At 43.5% G+C, this 11727-nt stretch overlaps 1 pseudogene; it reads right to left on the bottom strand.

Annotated features, from left to right (window-relative positions):
- Positions 1-8422: 8422 nt before the first annotated feature.
- LOC107109168 lies at positions 8423-10914 on the bottom strand (annotated as a pseudogene).
- Between the last annotated feature and the right edge of the window lie 813 nt (positions 10915-11727).

Raw genomic sequence — 11727 nt, 5'->3', positions numbered from 1 at the left:
TGACACTGTCTAACCATCTCATCCTTTGCCGTCCCCGTCTTCTTTGACCTTCAATCTTTCCCAGCATCAGGGTCTTCTCCAGTGAGTGCTCCCTTCTCATTTGGTGGCCAAAGTATTTGAGCTTCAGTTTCATTATCTGGCCTTCCAGGGAACAGTCAGGGTTGATTTCTTTGAGGATTGACTGATTTGTTCTTCTTGCAGTCCAAGGGACTCTCAAGAGTCTTCTCCAGCACCATAGTTCAAAAGAATCTATTCTTCGGCGCTCGGCCTTCCTTATAGTCCAGCTCTCGCAGCCATACATGACTACTGGGAATACCATTGCTTTGACCATGCGGACTTTTGTTGGCAGGGTGATGTCTCTACTTTTTATCATGCTGTTTAGGTTCGCCATCGCTTTCCTCCCAAGGAGCAGGCGTCTTTTAATTTCATGGCTGCAGTCACAGTCTGCGGTGATCTGGGATCCCAGGAACGTGAAGTCTGTCACTACTTCCACGACTTCCCCTTCTATTTGCCAAGGAGTGATGGGGCCGGATGCCATGATCTTAGTTTTTTTGATGTTGAGCTTCAAGCCCACTTTTGCGCTCTCCTCTTTTACTCTGAGCAAGAGGCTCTTTAGATCCTTTTCACTTTCAGCCATTAGAGTGGTATCATCTGCATATCTGAGGTTGTTGATCTTTTCCCCAGCAATCTTAATTCCCGCTTGTGATTCATCCAGGCCAGCATTTCGCATGATGTACTCTGCATATATATTAAATAAGCAAGGTGACAGTATACATCCTTGTCGTACTCCTTTTCCTATGCTGAACCAATCAGTTGTTCCGTATCCGGTTCTAACTGTCGCTTCTTGGCCCTTATACAGGTTTCTCAAGAGACATGTGAGGTGGTCTGGTACTCCCATCTCTTTAAGGACCTGCCATAGTTTGTTGTGATCCACACAGTCAAAGGCTTTAGCATAGTCAATGAAGCAGAAGTAGATATTTTTCTGGTACTCTCTTGCTTTCTCCATAATCCAGCGAATGTTGGCAATATGATCTCTCGTTCCTCTACCTCTTCGAAACCCAGCTTGTACTTCTGGTAGTTCTCTATCCACGTACTGTTGAAGCCTAGCTTGTAGGATCTTGAGCATGACCTTGCTAGCGTGTGATATGAGTGCAATTGTGCGATAGTTTGAACATTCCTTGGCGTTGCCCTTCTTTGGGATTGGAATGTATACTGATCTTTTCCAATCCTGTGGCCACTGTTGCGTTTTCCAAATTTGCTGGCAAATGGAGTGCAGCACTTTAACAGCATCATCTTCTAAGACTTTGAATAGCTCAGCTGGAATACCATCACCTCCACTAGCTTTGTTGTTAGCAATGCTTTCTAAGGCCCATTTAACTTCACATTCCAGGATGTCTGGCTCAAGGTCAGTGATTATACCGTCGTGTTTGTCAAGGACATTGAGGTCTTTCTTGTATAGTTCTTCTGTGTATTCTTGCCATCTTTTCCTAATCTCTTCTGCTTCTGTTAGGTCCCTACCGTTTTTGTCCTTTATCATGGCCAGCTTTGCATGGAACGCTCCCTTGATTTCTCCAATTTTCTTGAAGAGATCTCTAGTCCTTCCCATTCTATTGTTTTCTTCTATTACTTTGCACTGTTCATTCAGGAAGGCCTCCTTATCTCTCCTTGCTGTTCTCTGGAAATCTGCGTTCAGTTGGGTAAATCTTTCCTTTTCGCCTTTGCCTTTCGCTTTCCTTCTTTCCTCTGCTATTTGTAAAGCCTCATCAGAAAGCCATTTTGCTTTCTTGCATTTCTTTTTCTTTGGTATGGTGGTGATTGCTGCCTCCTGTACGATGTCACGAACCTCTGTCCATAGTTCTTCAGGCACTCTATCTATCAAATCCAGACCCTTGAATCTATTCTTCACCTCTACTGTATATTCATCAGGGATGTGATCTAGGTCAAACCTGAATGGCCTCATGGTTTTCCCGATTTTCTTCAGTTTAAGTCTGAATTTTGCAATGAGTAGCTCATGATCTGAACCACAGTCAGCTCCAGGTCTTGTTTTTACTGACTGGATAGAGCTTCTCCATCTTTGACTGCAAATTATATAGTCAATCTGATTTCGGTGTTGCCCATCTGGTGATGTCCATGTGTAGAGTCGCCTCTTAGGTTGTTGGAAAAGGGTGTTCGCTATGACCAGTGTGTTCTCTTGACAAAACTCTGTTAACCTTTGCCCTGCTTCATTTTGCTTTCCAAGGCCAAACTTGTCTGTTATTCCAGTTACCTTTTCACTTCCTACTTTAGCATTCCAGTCCCCTATGATGATGAGGACATCATTTTTTGGTGTTAGTTCTAGGAGGTGTTGTAGGTCTTCATAGAACCGGTCTACTTCAGCCTCTTCTGCATCAGTGGTTGGGGCATAGACTTGGATTACTGTGATGTTGAATGGTTTGCCTTGGAATCGGACAGAAATCATTCTGTCATTTTTGAGATTGTATCCCAGTACTGCCTTTTGCACTCTCTTGTTGACTATAAAGGCCACACCATTTTTTCTACGAGATTCCTGGCCACAGTAGTAGATATAATGGTCTTCTGAGTTAAATTCGCCCATTCCTGTCCACTTTAGTTCACTGATTCCTAGGATATCGATGTTCAGTCTTGCCATCTCATTTTTGACCACGTCAGGCTTACCTTGATTCATAGATCTTACATTCCAGGTTCCTATGTAGTATTGTTCTTTGCAGCATTGGACTTTCCTTTCACCATCAGACACATCCACAACTGAGGGTCCTTTCGGCTTTGGCCCAGCCGCTTCACTCTTTCTGGGGTTACTTGTACTTGCCCTCTGCTCTTCCTCAGTAGCATATTGGACACCTTCCGACCTGAGGGGCTCATCTTCCGGCGTCTTATCTTTTAGCCTTTTGTTACTGTCCATGGGGTTTTCTTGGGAAAGATACTGGAGTGGGTTGCCATTTCCTTCTCCAGTGGATCACACTTGGTCTGAGTTCTCTGCTGTGGCCTGTCCATCCTGGGTGGCCCTCCAGAGCATAGCCCACAGCCTCATCGAACCACGCAAGCCCCCTCACCATGACAAGACAGTGATCCATGAGGGGGCGAGCATTCATACCAAGTAAATAACACCAGAGGAAAGGGAATAAGCATATCTGGTGATGCTACTTTCATTAAGTTCAGATTTCTCTCTACCTAATTAATATACAAAAACTTGGATGGTCCAGTTATAGATCTCCTTAACTTCATATGGCTTCTCCGTTGTCCTATATGCTGACTAAGACTAGAATTGTGTTAATCTAAAATGTGTCCATCAATAATTACTACTGAAAGGCACCCGGTCTTCTGTGGCTTATGAAAACCTGACTAGCAGTAAAGCACAGCTAACACAATAGTGGGTGCTTCTGAATGGAATGCATGCATACTAATCTCACAAGAAAATATGCTTGGGAAGGGATTCATGCAATTTCTATCATGAACATGATTCTCAAACGGGAACTTTCATTTTGCGTGAAGCATCCCTGATAGGCCAGTGCTTGGTGATTCTATGTCATTTAATTTGTTTTAAATTTTATATCCCACATTTTCAGCCAAAGGGTCCCCGAGGCAATTTACAGCTGGAAGCAAATAAGGCCCATAAACAGTAATAATGGGGGGGGGGGAGTTAAAACAGTAAAACAATGAAGATAGACATTGGGGATGAATAACTAATCTGTCAAAGGCAGATAGCATAAAAAATAGCTAAAAAGCCAGCTAGCAACGGAGTCAGAATATTAATCAAGACAAAAAGCGTGGAGATGAGGGAAAGCCAACATGACAGGCAGAACTGATGTAGAATTTGCTAAGAATGGGGAGGGTAAAATTCAGCAAAAGTGCTAAGTAAGAATAGAAGTTTTTGACCTTGTGCCAGAACCTAAGCAGAATTGTTGCCAGGCAAAATGGCTGTGGAGAGGTGATGATGTGCATACTGAGAAGGGGGGGATCAGACAGGGGAAAGTCCATCCGTAGCCCATAGCAGCCCGTTTGCTACTGGACTTTCCCTGTTGTCTTTTTACTACGCTTCTGCGGTGCAGCAAAATGGGTTGCTGACGGGTGCGGGGCGCTTCCCAGATGTTTGTGTCCGATCGTGCCCTTTAAATCCGCCCTGCATTCGCGCCTATGGTGCGACTAATATGGCTACTTGTCCGTGTGATCACACCCCTAATCTGAATAAAATCCATTTTGGCTACAGGCCCAGGTCTCTCTCCCCTTCTCTTTTCAAATGGCCCATTTGTTGAGGAAATTTCCCTTTGTCTACCATGTAGCTGAAACTATCATCCCCTTCCTATGACATGCTGACTGTTTCCTTTGTCACAGAGCAGCCTCAAGAGTTCTTGTCAACTGGACAGATTTCATTTTTTCCCCAAAAGTCACTTCCCAAGAAGACCATTTGTCCCCCCAAGCCACTCAAACAAGTGCTTGGAGTGGCATAGTCCAGAAAGGGGCATGCCGCAGTGACACCCCTCTTCACAGGTGGGTCCAAGCAGCCACTACAATGGAGCTCAAAGCATCCTAATTGAAAACAATAGCTCTCTCCCTTGATTCCTTTGATATGAGCTCTACTTACCTAAGGTGCTGAAGAACTCAAACAGGTTCATGTGCGATATATATATATATATATTTAATTCCGTCTGTATGTTGTTGCTATTACTGTTTATGAATGTGGGTCTGTTTTAAAACACAGGTTGTTTCTTGTATGAGCTAAACGTTTTCTAAGAGCACTTACAAAATGAGTCCAGCTTCCGGGGTGCATTATAGCTACAGGGGATCTCTTTATTTTGCTTTGTTAATTTTTCACCTCTAACCTGTATCTCCAAGGAATAAATATAGCCTGGTGAAATTAAAATCTGGTCCTTTCAGTCCTTTAGTGATGGAAAGTGTGTGATATTCATTCAGTGCATGGTGTTCTTTTAAATCAAAACAAATAGTGTAATTTTAAAGACCCACAAGGTGACCTTTGGAAAGAACGGTAAAAATCATTACTGGGAGTTAATAAAACAATGAAGTGAATCCATTTCTTATCATTACCCCTGGTCTGGTGGCACTTCTATTTCTACAAAGATCAGCTTGGATACACGCTCTGTCTCTTTGCCTATCCCTTATTAAGTTGAGAGTATTCCTCCTGCATATCTTATGGTTCACTTTTATGTTTGAGAACCAACTTGTAGATACAGGAAGGGTAAGAGGGAGGTCTCATGATGACAAACAACATGAAAGGGCTTACGCTGAAGCAGTTTTTCAAATGGAAAACACAGCTCCTGTGTATCTTGCTGGGCTCTGGCGAAGTGGTTGTGTTTTTTTCCTCTCATTCTCTGGCAGAGGATTAGAAAGGCAGATATATGGTGATAGTTTAATGGGGTAGGCATGCTGGTCTACAGTAGAAGAGCTAGATTTGATTCCACTAGCACAAGATTTTCTGGGTATGAGCTTCTGAGAGTCAAGGCTCCCTTCATTCAAATACCAGTGGGATACATGGTGTTTGGGTGGCAGAGACAAAAGCTTTCTTTATGGTGTTGAAACTTAAAGACACAGAATGTCAAAGGAGCTGCCAGCTCAGTGAAGTGCTCTAGTGACCTTGCCTGGTTACCTTTATGTCCACAGTTGCTGGAATTCTGCAGGTGGTATAAGTCTGTCTTGTTTAGATGGATCTCTGTTGGGAAGTGTATTTTGCCAGTGAAGGATGAAAGGCTGGGGGTCACTGTTGATGTTGTGATTCTTGTTCAATTTTTGAATGACTGTTCTGATTTTAATTTTGTTGCTACTTTGGCTAGGATTGTAATCTGATTTCAGGTTCAATTGTTGTCATGACCCCAGTGGGTTGCCACCTTCAGCTGCCACCACTCTGGACTTCGTGTCCCTTGAGAAGGCCCAAAGTACCCTCCCAAGCCCAACCAAAATGCCCCTTTTTAAGCCGAGAACATAGGCCTGATGACCAGGCAGAGAACACTTGAACAAATGGTTTATTAACACAGTACTGGGGCAAGGAAAACAAGACAAGGTGTATATAACAGTGTTTAAAGGAAAAATAATCAAATCTAACATGACTACCTAGTTCACTTAACTGGTTACTGTCCCAAGGCCCACAGCCCTCTTATACCAGACCTCCTGCCTGTACTCACTCTGTCCCAAGTGAGGGATCTTTCTCTCAGACCAGTCCCCTCAGTTTTACTCTGTGTGAAGCAAGACCGCAGAAGAGAAAAGAACACCATTTTCCACAGCCCACAAAGTATGTAACAGTCTCTTCACACAATCCCTGGACATGGATTGGCTACAACCATCTCTAAGGATTGTGGGGATTGTAGGCTATGTCTGCTTTCCACTGCCATGCAGGTCTCTCCTGGGACCAGGCCGCACCAGTCCCCATCTCCCAATCCTACACAGATAATGAGAATTGTATAGTGAGAAAGATGGGTTACAAATGATTTAAAAATACAGGGGTCGAGGTGGATTGGGATAAAGGAAGAAGGACGGAGGAACAGGAGAACACAGGAGCGGAGAGAAGAGGGTCAGTGGCCACAAGCTGCAACAAGCCCTATGCACTGTCATACTGTTCTGTGTGATCCTGAAGGTGAGAGCCCAGCTTATTGTATTAAATCAAAGCTAGTCTCGGTTACTGTAGTTCACATTCAGTATAAATTTTTGTTCCCCAACAGTGAACTGTTGTTGTTCAGTCGCACAGTCGAGTCCGACTTCGTAACCCCATGGACCACATCATGCCAGGCCCTCCTGTCTTCCATCGTGCTCCAGAGTTTGCTAAATTTCATGTCCGTTGCCTCGATAACACTGTCTAACCATCTCATCCTTTGTTGTCCCCTTCTTCTTTGACCTTCAATTTTTCCCAGCATCAGGGTCTTCTCCAGTGAGTGCTCCCTTCTCATTTGGTGGCCAAAGTATTTGAGCTTCAGCTTCAGTATCTGGCCTTCCAGGGAACAGTCAGGGTTGATTTCTTTTAGGATTGACTGATTTGATCTCCTTGCAGTCTACGGGACTCTCAAGAGTCTTCTCCAGCACCATAGTTCAAAAGAATCTATTCTTTGGCGTTCAGCCTTCCTTATAGTCCAACTACTGGGCCGGAGTTTGTCTGTCCACACAGGATGATATCTATGCACATGTTGCTATTTGTTAGCAAAATGTATGTTCTTAGCTGGCAAATAGTGATTTTGAGGCCAGGATGCATGACTGTCCCATGCTTTGCCATCTTTTATCGGAAGGTAACCATGTGATATTACTCCAGAGCATTTTTATCCCCCCCCCACACCTCTTGCTCATATAATGTAACATATAACACCAGGAAATTTTTACAGATGTGGGAAACCTCACTGAGGTAAGGAAGACTGAACCATTGGCCCCTACCGAAAATCAGCAACTATCTTAGCATATTCTAAGCAGTATTATCTTGGAATGCCTTGGAAAGCATTCTGTAATTCCCCCTCTCTCCCTCTCTGACTGCATATACAGGAGCTACTGTCGCTTTTTACTGCAATACTGGACTGCTGATGGTGGTATTCTGTTCAACAGAGGATGGAGATTTCCTGTTCTTTAAGATTGAAAAGATACAGGGGAAATCGGGTGAAGCTGCGGGTCAAAGTGCGTCCACACAGCAAGTAGTGGGAAACTGACACATACAATCAGGTGGGAAGGAAGAGCGAGGGCGGAGCAGTAGCTTGTGGGAAATCGGTGATGAACAAGTGGGGGACCCACAAGGACTAGCAGTAGGTACCTCATTCCCCCTCCCCCACTATTTGCTCTTTTCCTTCCCTGGAAGCTCCCATAGCCTCTTCCCCATTCCTACTGCCTTTTCTCCTTCCACCCACTAGCCAAACTAAATCTGCCCCCCTGTCTTCAACTTTCCCTTCCTCCCTCCCTCCCTCTGTCTGCAGCCTCTCCTTGAGAAAACGATGGCCCAGTTGTATGGTGGTGGATGCAAGGCTGGGCCCAGTAGTATGGTGCTTGCCACCAGTCTGGGCCAGATTGCATAATGTCAGCCTATGGGTCCAGTAGCACAGTGGGGAGCAATTCACCTTCCCCTGTATCTCTGTATCCACCCTATTTCCTCTTTCTCTCCTGGCAGCCTCCATATCCACAATTTCCCCTGCTTCCTTCTCTCCTTCCCACCCACCCATCCACCAACTTACTTTTTAGCTGCCTCCCATCTTCCGTAAAATTTATTATTTCTTTACTTCATTCTCCACAATGTGGATCAAAAACACCTTACACCATTCTCTTCCCATTTTACCCTCACAACAACCCTGTAATTGGCCCAAGGTCACCCAGTGAGCTCCCACGGCACAATGGAGATTTGGACCCGGGCTTCCCAGATCCCAGTCTGAAACTCTAACCAATATACCACAAAACACATGCAGCAAACACTATGCATTTGCCAGTAGTCCATTTAGAAGCATTTATGGTGGACAAAAGGTAGGCCAGATTCAATATATTCCTGCTTACTGATCCACATCTGCTGGAAGGTAGACAGAGATGTGATAGAGTCACCAGTCCAGATGGAGTATTTGTGCTCAGGTGGGGCAATGATATTTATCTTCGTTGTGCTAGGAGCCAAAACTGTGAACTCCTTCTGAATTCTGTCTGCAATTCCAGGGTACATTGTGGTACCACCAAACAAACTGTGTTGGCATACAGGCCCTTCCTGATATCTACATCACACTTCATGATAGAGTTGAAAGTGGTCTCATGAATACCACAGGATTCCATACCTAGGAAAGATGGCTGGAACAGGGCCACTGGACACCTTAATCTTTCATTTCCAATGGTGATCACCTGACCATCAGGAAATTCATAGCTCTTCTCCAGGGAGGAGGAGGAAGCAGCAGTAGCCATTTCCTGCAACATAGCACAACTTCTCCTTTATGTCTCACACAATTTCCCTTTCAGCTGCGGTGGTGAAGCTGTAGCCTCTTTCTGTCAAAATCTTCATGAGGTAGTCTGTGAGATCACGGCCAGCCAAATCCAGTCGCAGAATGGCATGAGGAAGGGCATAACCCTCATAGATGGGCACAGTGTGTGTAACACCATCTCCAGAGTCCATTACAATACCAGTGGTACGGCCAGAGGCATACAGGGACAACACAGCCTGGATAGCCACATACATGGCTGGAGTGTTGAATGTCTCAAACATAATCTGTGCCATCTTCTCTCTGCTGGCTTTAAGTTTCAGGGGACTTCTGTGAGCAACACGAAGCTCATTGTAGAAGGCGTGATGCCAGACTATACCACACTGGCTTTCATATGGTGGCTGCTGTTGAGTAGTAGCAAGCAGCCAGTCCTGGGTAAGTCATACAAATTGCATAGTATCAAGTCATCTGGTAGTTGATCAAGTCACGCAGTGGTTGCTGTCAGACCTGGCCCCGCTCAAAATAGCCCTGGAAAGCTCCTTCCCCCTTACCCCTGCCTTTTACCATCAGAAACCAAGACTTGAAGGCTGGCAATATTATTAGGGTTGCCTAGCAACTCCCACAGTAGCCACTAAGAGAACATTCATTTCTTAAAGCTACAATGCTGTTTCTAATATTTTTGGAGCATTTAACCCCCCTATGTGATTTAAAAAAACAACAACAGATTTCAGATTTTTCAGCAAACCTGGGTCTTTTTCAGATTGGTAGAAATCTGTCTTGTCTGCTTATAGCTCCAGTCTCTGGATTTGGCTACACTGAGAATTAGATTGATCGATTGATTTGATTCAAAGAGCCATATTAACTGCTGGACAGCAATTTTAAAGTATGTGTCTGTGTACTGACAAGAGTACAGTATTGCTAGAGGAACTATTAAACCTTGAGTTGTCTACTTTTTCAAACTGTTTTCTCTGAGGGTTAAGGTCAGGGGAGGAAACAGAATGAAGTCTAATTCGAAAGAAGTCTGATGTAAAAGACAGATGGCCCACTGCTCACCTTCTGTCAGGTTAGCTGTGAAAGGCTAACCCTGACGAAAGATGGACAACAACACTGCTGGGGAATCTGGGTTTCTCCAACTGAAAATCTCAGGAGCCTGGTCAAAAACTGTTTGAATTAAAATGGCTCCATTAGCACTGATAACAAATGTGATTTAAAAAAAAAAAGTCCCTGGGAATTAGCTCCAAGACCTCTGCCATGCCAGCATTAGAGGTGTTGTTTTGTTTTTTTTTTCATGGAGATTTAAAGAATAAACAACTCCATGCCAGCTTCTGGTTACTGGGGTATCTCATACCTCTTTTGCTCTTTTTGTGCATGTCTTTTTCTTTAGATTCTTTTTTCTCACTTCATAAAAATATCTGATTTGTGGTGATGATACTAGGTGAGGGGGGAAAACAACACAAAATACTGAAGTGATTGCAAAGGTCACTGAGGGAAGAAAGGTGTTGGTTTAAAAATAGTTCACATCGTTCATACCTAGACTCGGGAACAGATTCAAAGGTTGTGATTTTTTTTGTCCGTGTTGCTTGTTGATCAGAGGTCAAGTAATTAAGCCCTCAGAAATGACCATTTGAAATGAACAAGGAAGGCTTCCTCAGCATGTTGAATGCCTAGAAGTAGCTATCTGGTCCCCTTCTGATACACAATTTATGAGGTGTTCACCATACCACAAGGTGTATTAGTATGCAGGCTGGAGGATCTGGATTCAGGCCTTTGTCTTTTCACTAGTAGAGCAATCCAGTTTGGCTTCTTGAGAGATTTCAGGTAGGGGTGTGTGTCCATATTGTAAACATTTAATATCACTTGCCTTATAGGTTTTCTTTGCTAGTTGTTGTTGCTGTGACATCAATTTCAGTGCCTCCGAAACACACTTGACTACTTTATCATATCTCATAGGCCAGTCTACCGTCTTTTCCAAATCATTTAATAAAGGAATAGACTTTTCTACGGTTAAGGAATGAAGAAGATCAGCAACCATTCGTGCTGCCTTATTGGACCATACGATCCTTGAATGCCTGGATGATGCGCTAAGACTCTCTACAGCTAAATATTTAAACCCTCCAATATCTCACAGTTAAAAAAATGAGGAAACATCTGTAATGACCTCTATTCTCATATTGGCTATTTTACAAGCCCCCCTCCCTACCATTACATAGTGGAAAGCGCAGTCTCAGAGGCCACAGGATGTAATAATTTATTCTGCAGTAGTCCCCATATTAAAACCTAAGAGTACATGTTATGGTCCTTTTGCTTGAAGACTCATTTTAACATATTTTAATTTTATTTATTGATTTATTGAACCTTTGCCTTCTGCGAATGGCCTACATTTGTCAGGCATTCTTTGGATTCTCCAACATTAGCTTTAACATTCAGTAATATTTCATTTCAGGATTTGATATTCAACAGTGATAGATTATTGATACGTAGTCATATATATATAATCTGCCTGCCCACCTTTCACTGTGACAGTTTATAACATTTTTTTTATACCTGCCAAAGTCCAAACAAGGAGGAGATGCCGACACTGTATTTATGCTCTGAGGCAAAGCATTCGTATTCCAAATACATTCCGATTTCATACGGAAAGCATCACTTCCTAAATCAGAATGGTAAAATAGGAAATTTTCACACATTATTAATATTTGTGAGGTAGACCCAAGATGGTGGCTCGGGAAGTAGATGTTTTTCCCTGAGCTCCAGATTTGCAAGATATTAACAAGATAGTATTAATATTTTTGAAATGTTCTTTTCAGCTTTAGCTCAGAATTGCTGACCTGCGGTTCCCAGGCAG

This window comes from Gekko japonicus, unplaced genomic scaffold (genome assembly GCF_001447785.1).
Source record: "Gekko japonicus isolate JY-2015 unplaced genomic scaffold, Gekko_japonicus_V1.1 scaffold5255, whole genome shotgun sequence".
In the NCBI taxonomy this organism is placed as follows: domain Eukaryota; kingdom Metazoa; phylum Chordata; class Lepidosauria; order Squamata; family Gekkonidae; genus Gekko; species Gekko japonicus.
Note: the sequence above shows the minus strand (reverse complement) of the source record. Positions and strands in the feature narration are given on the sequence as shown.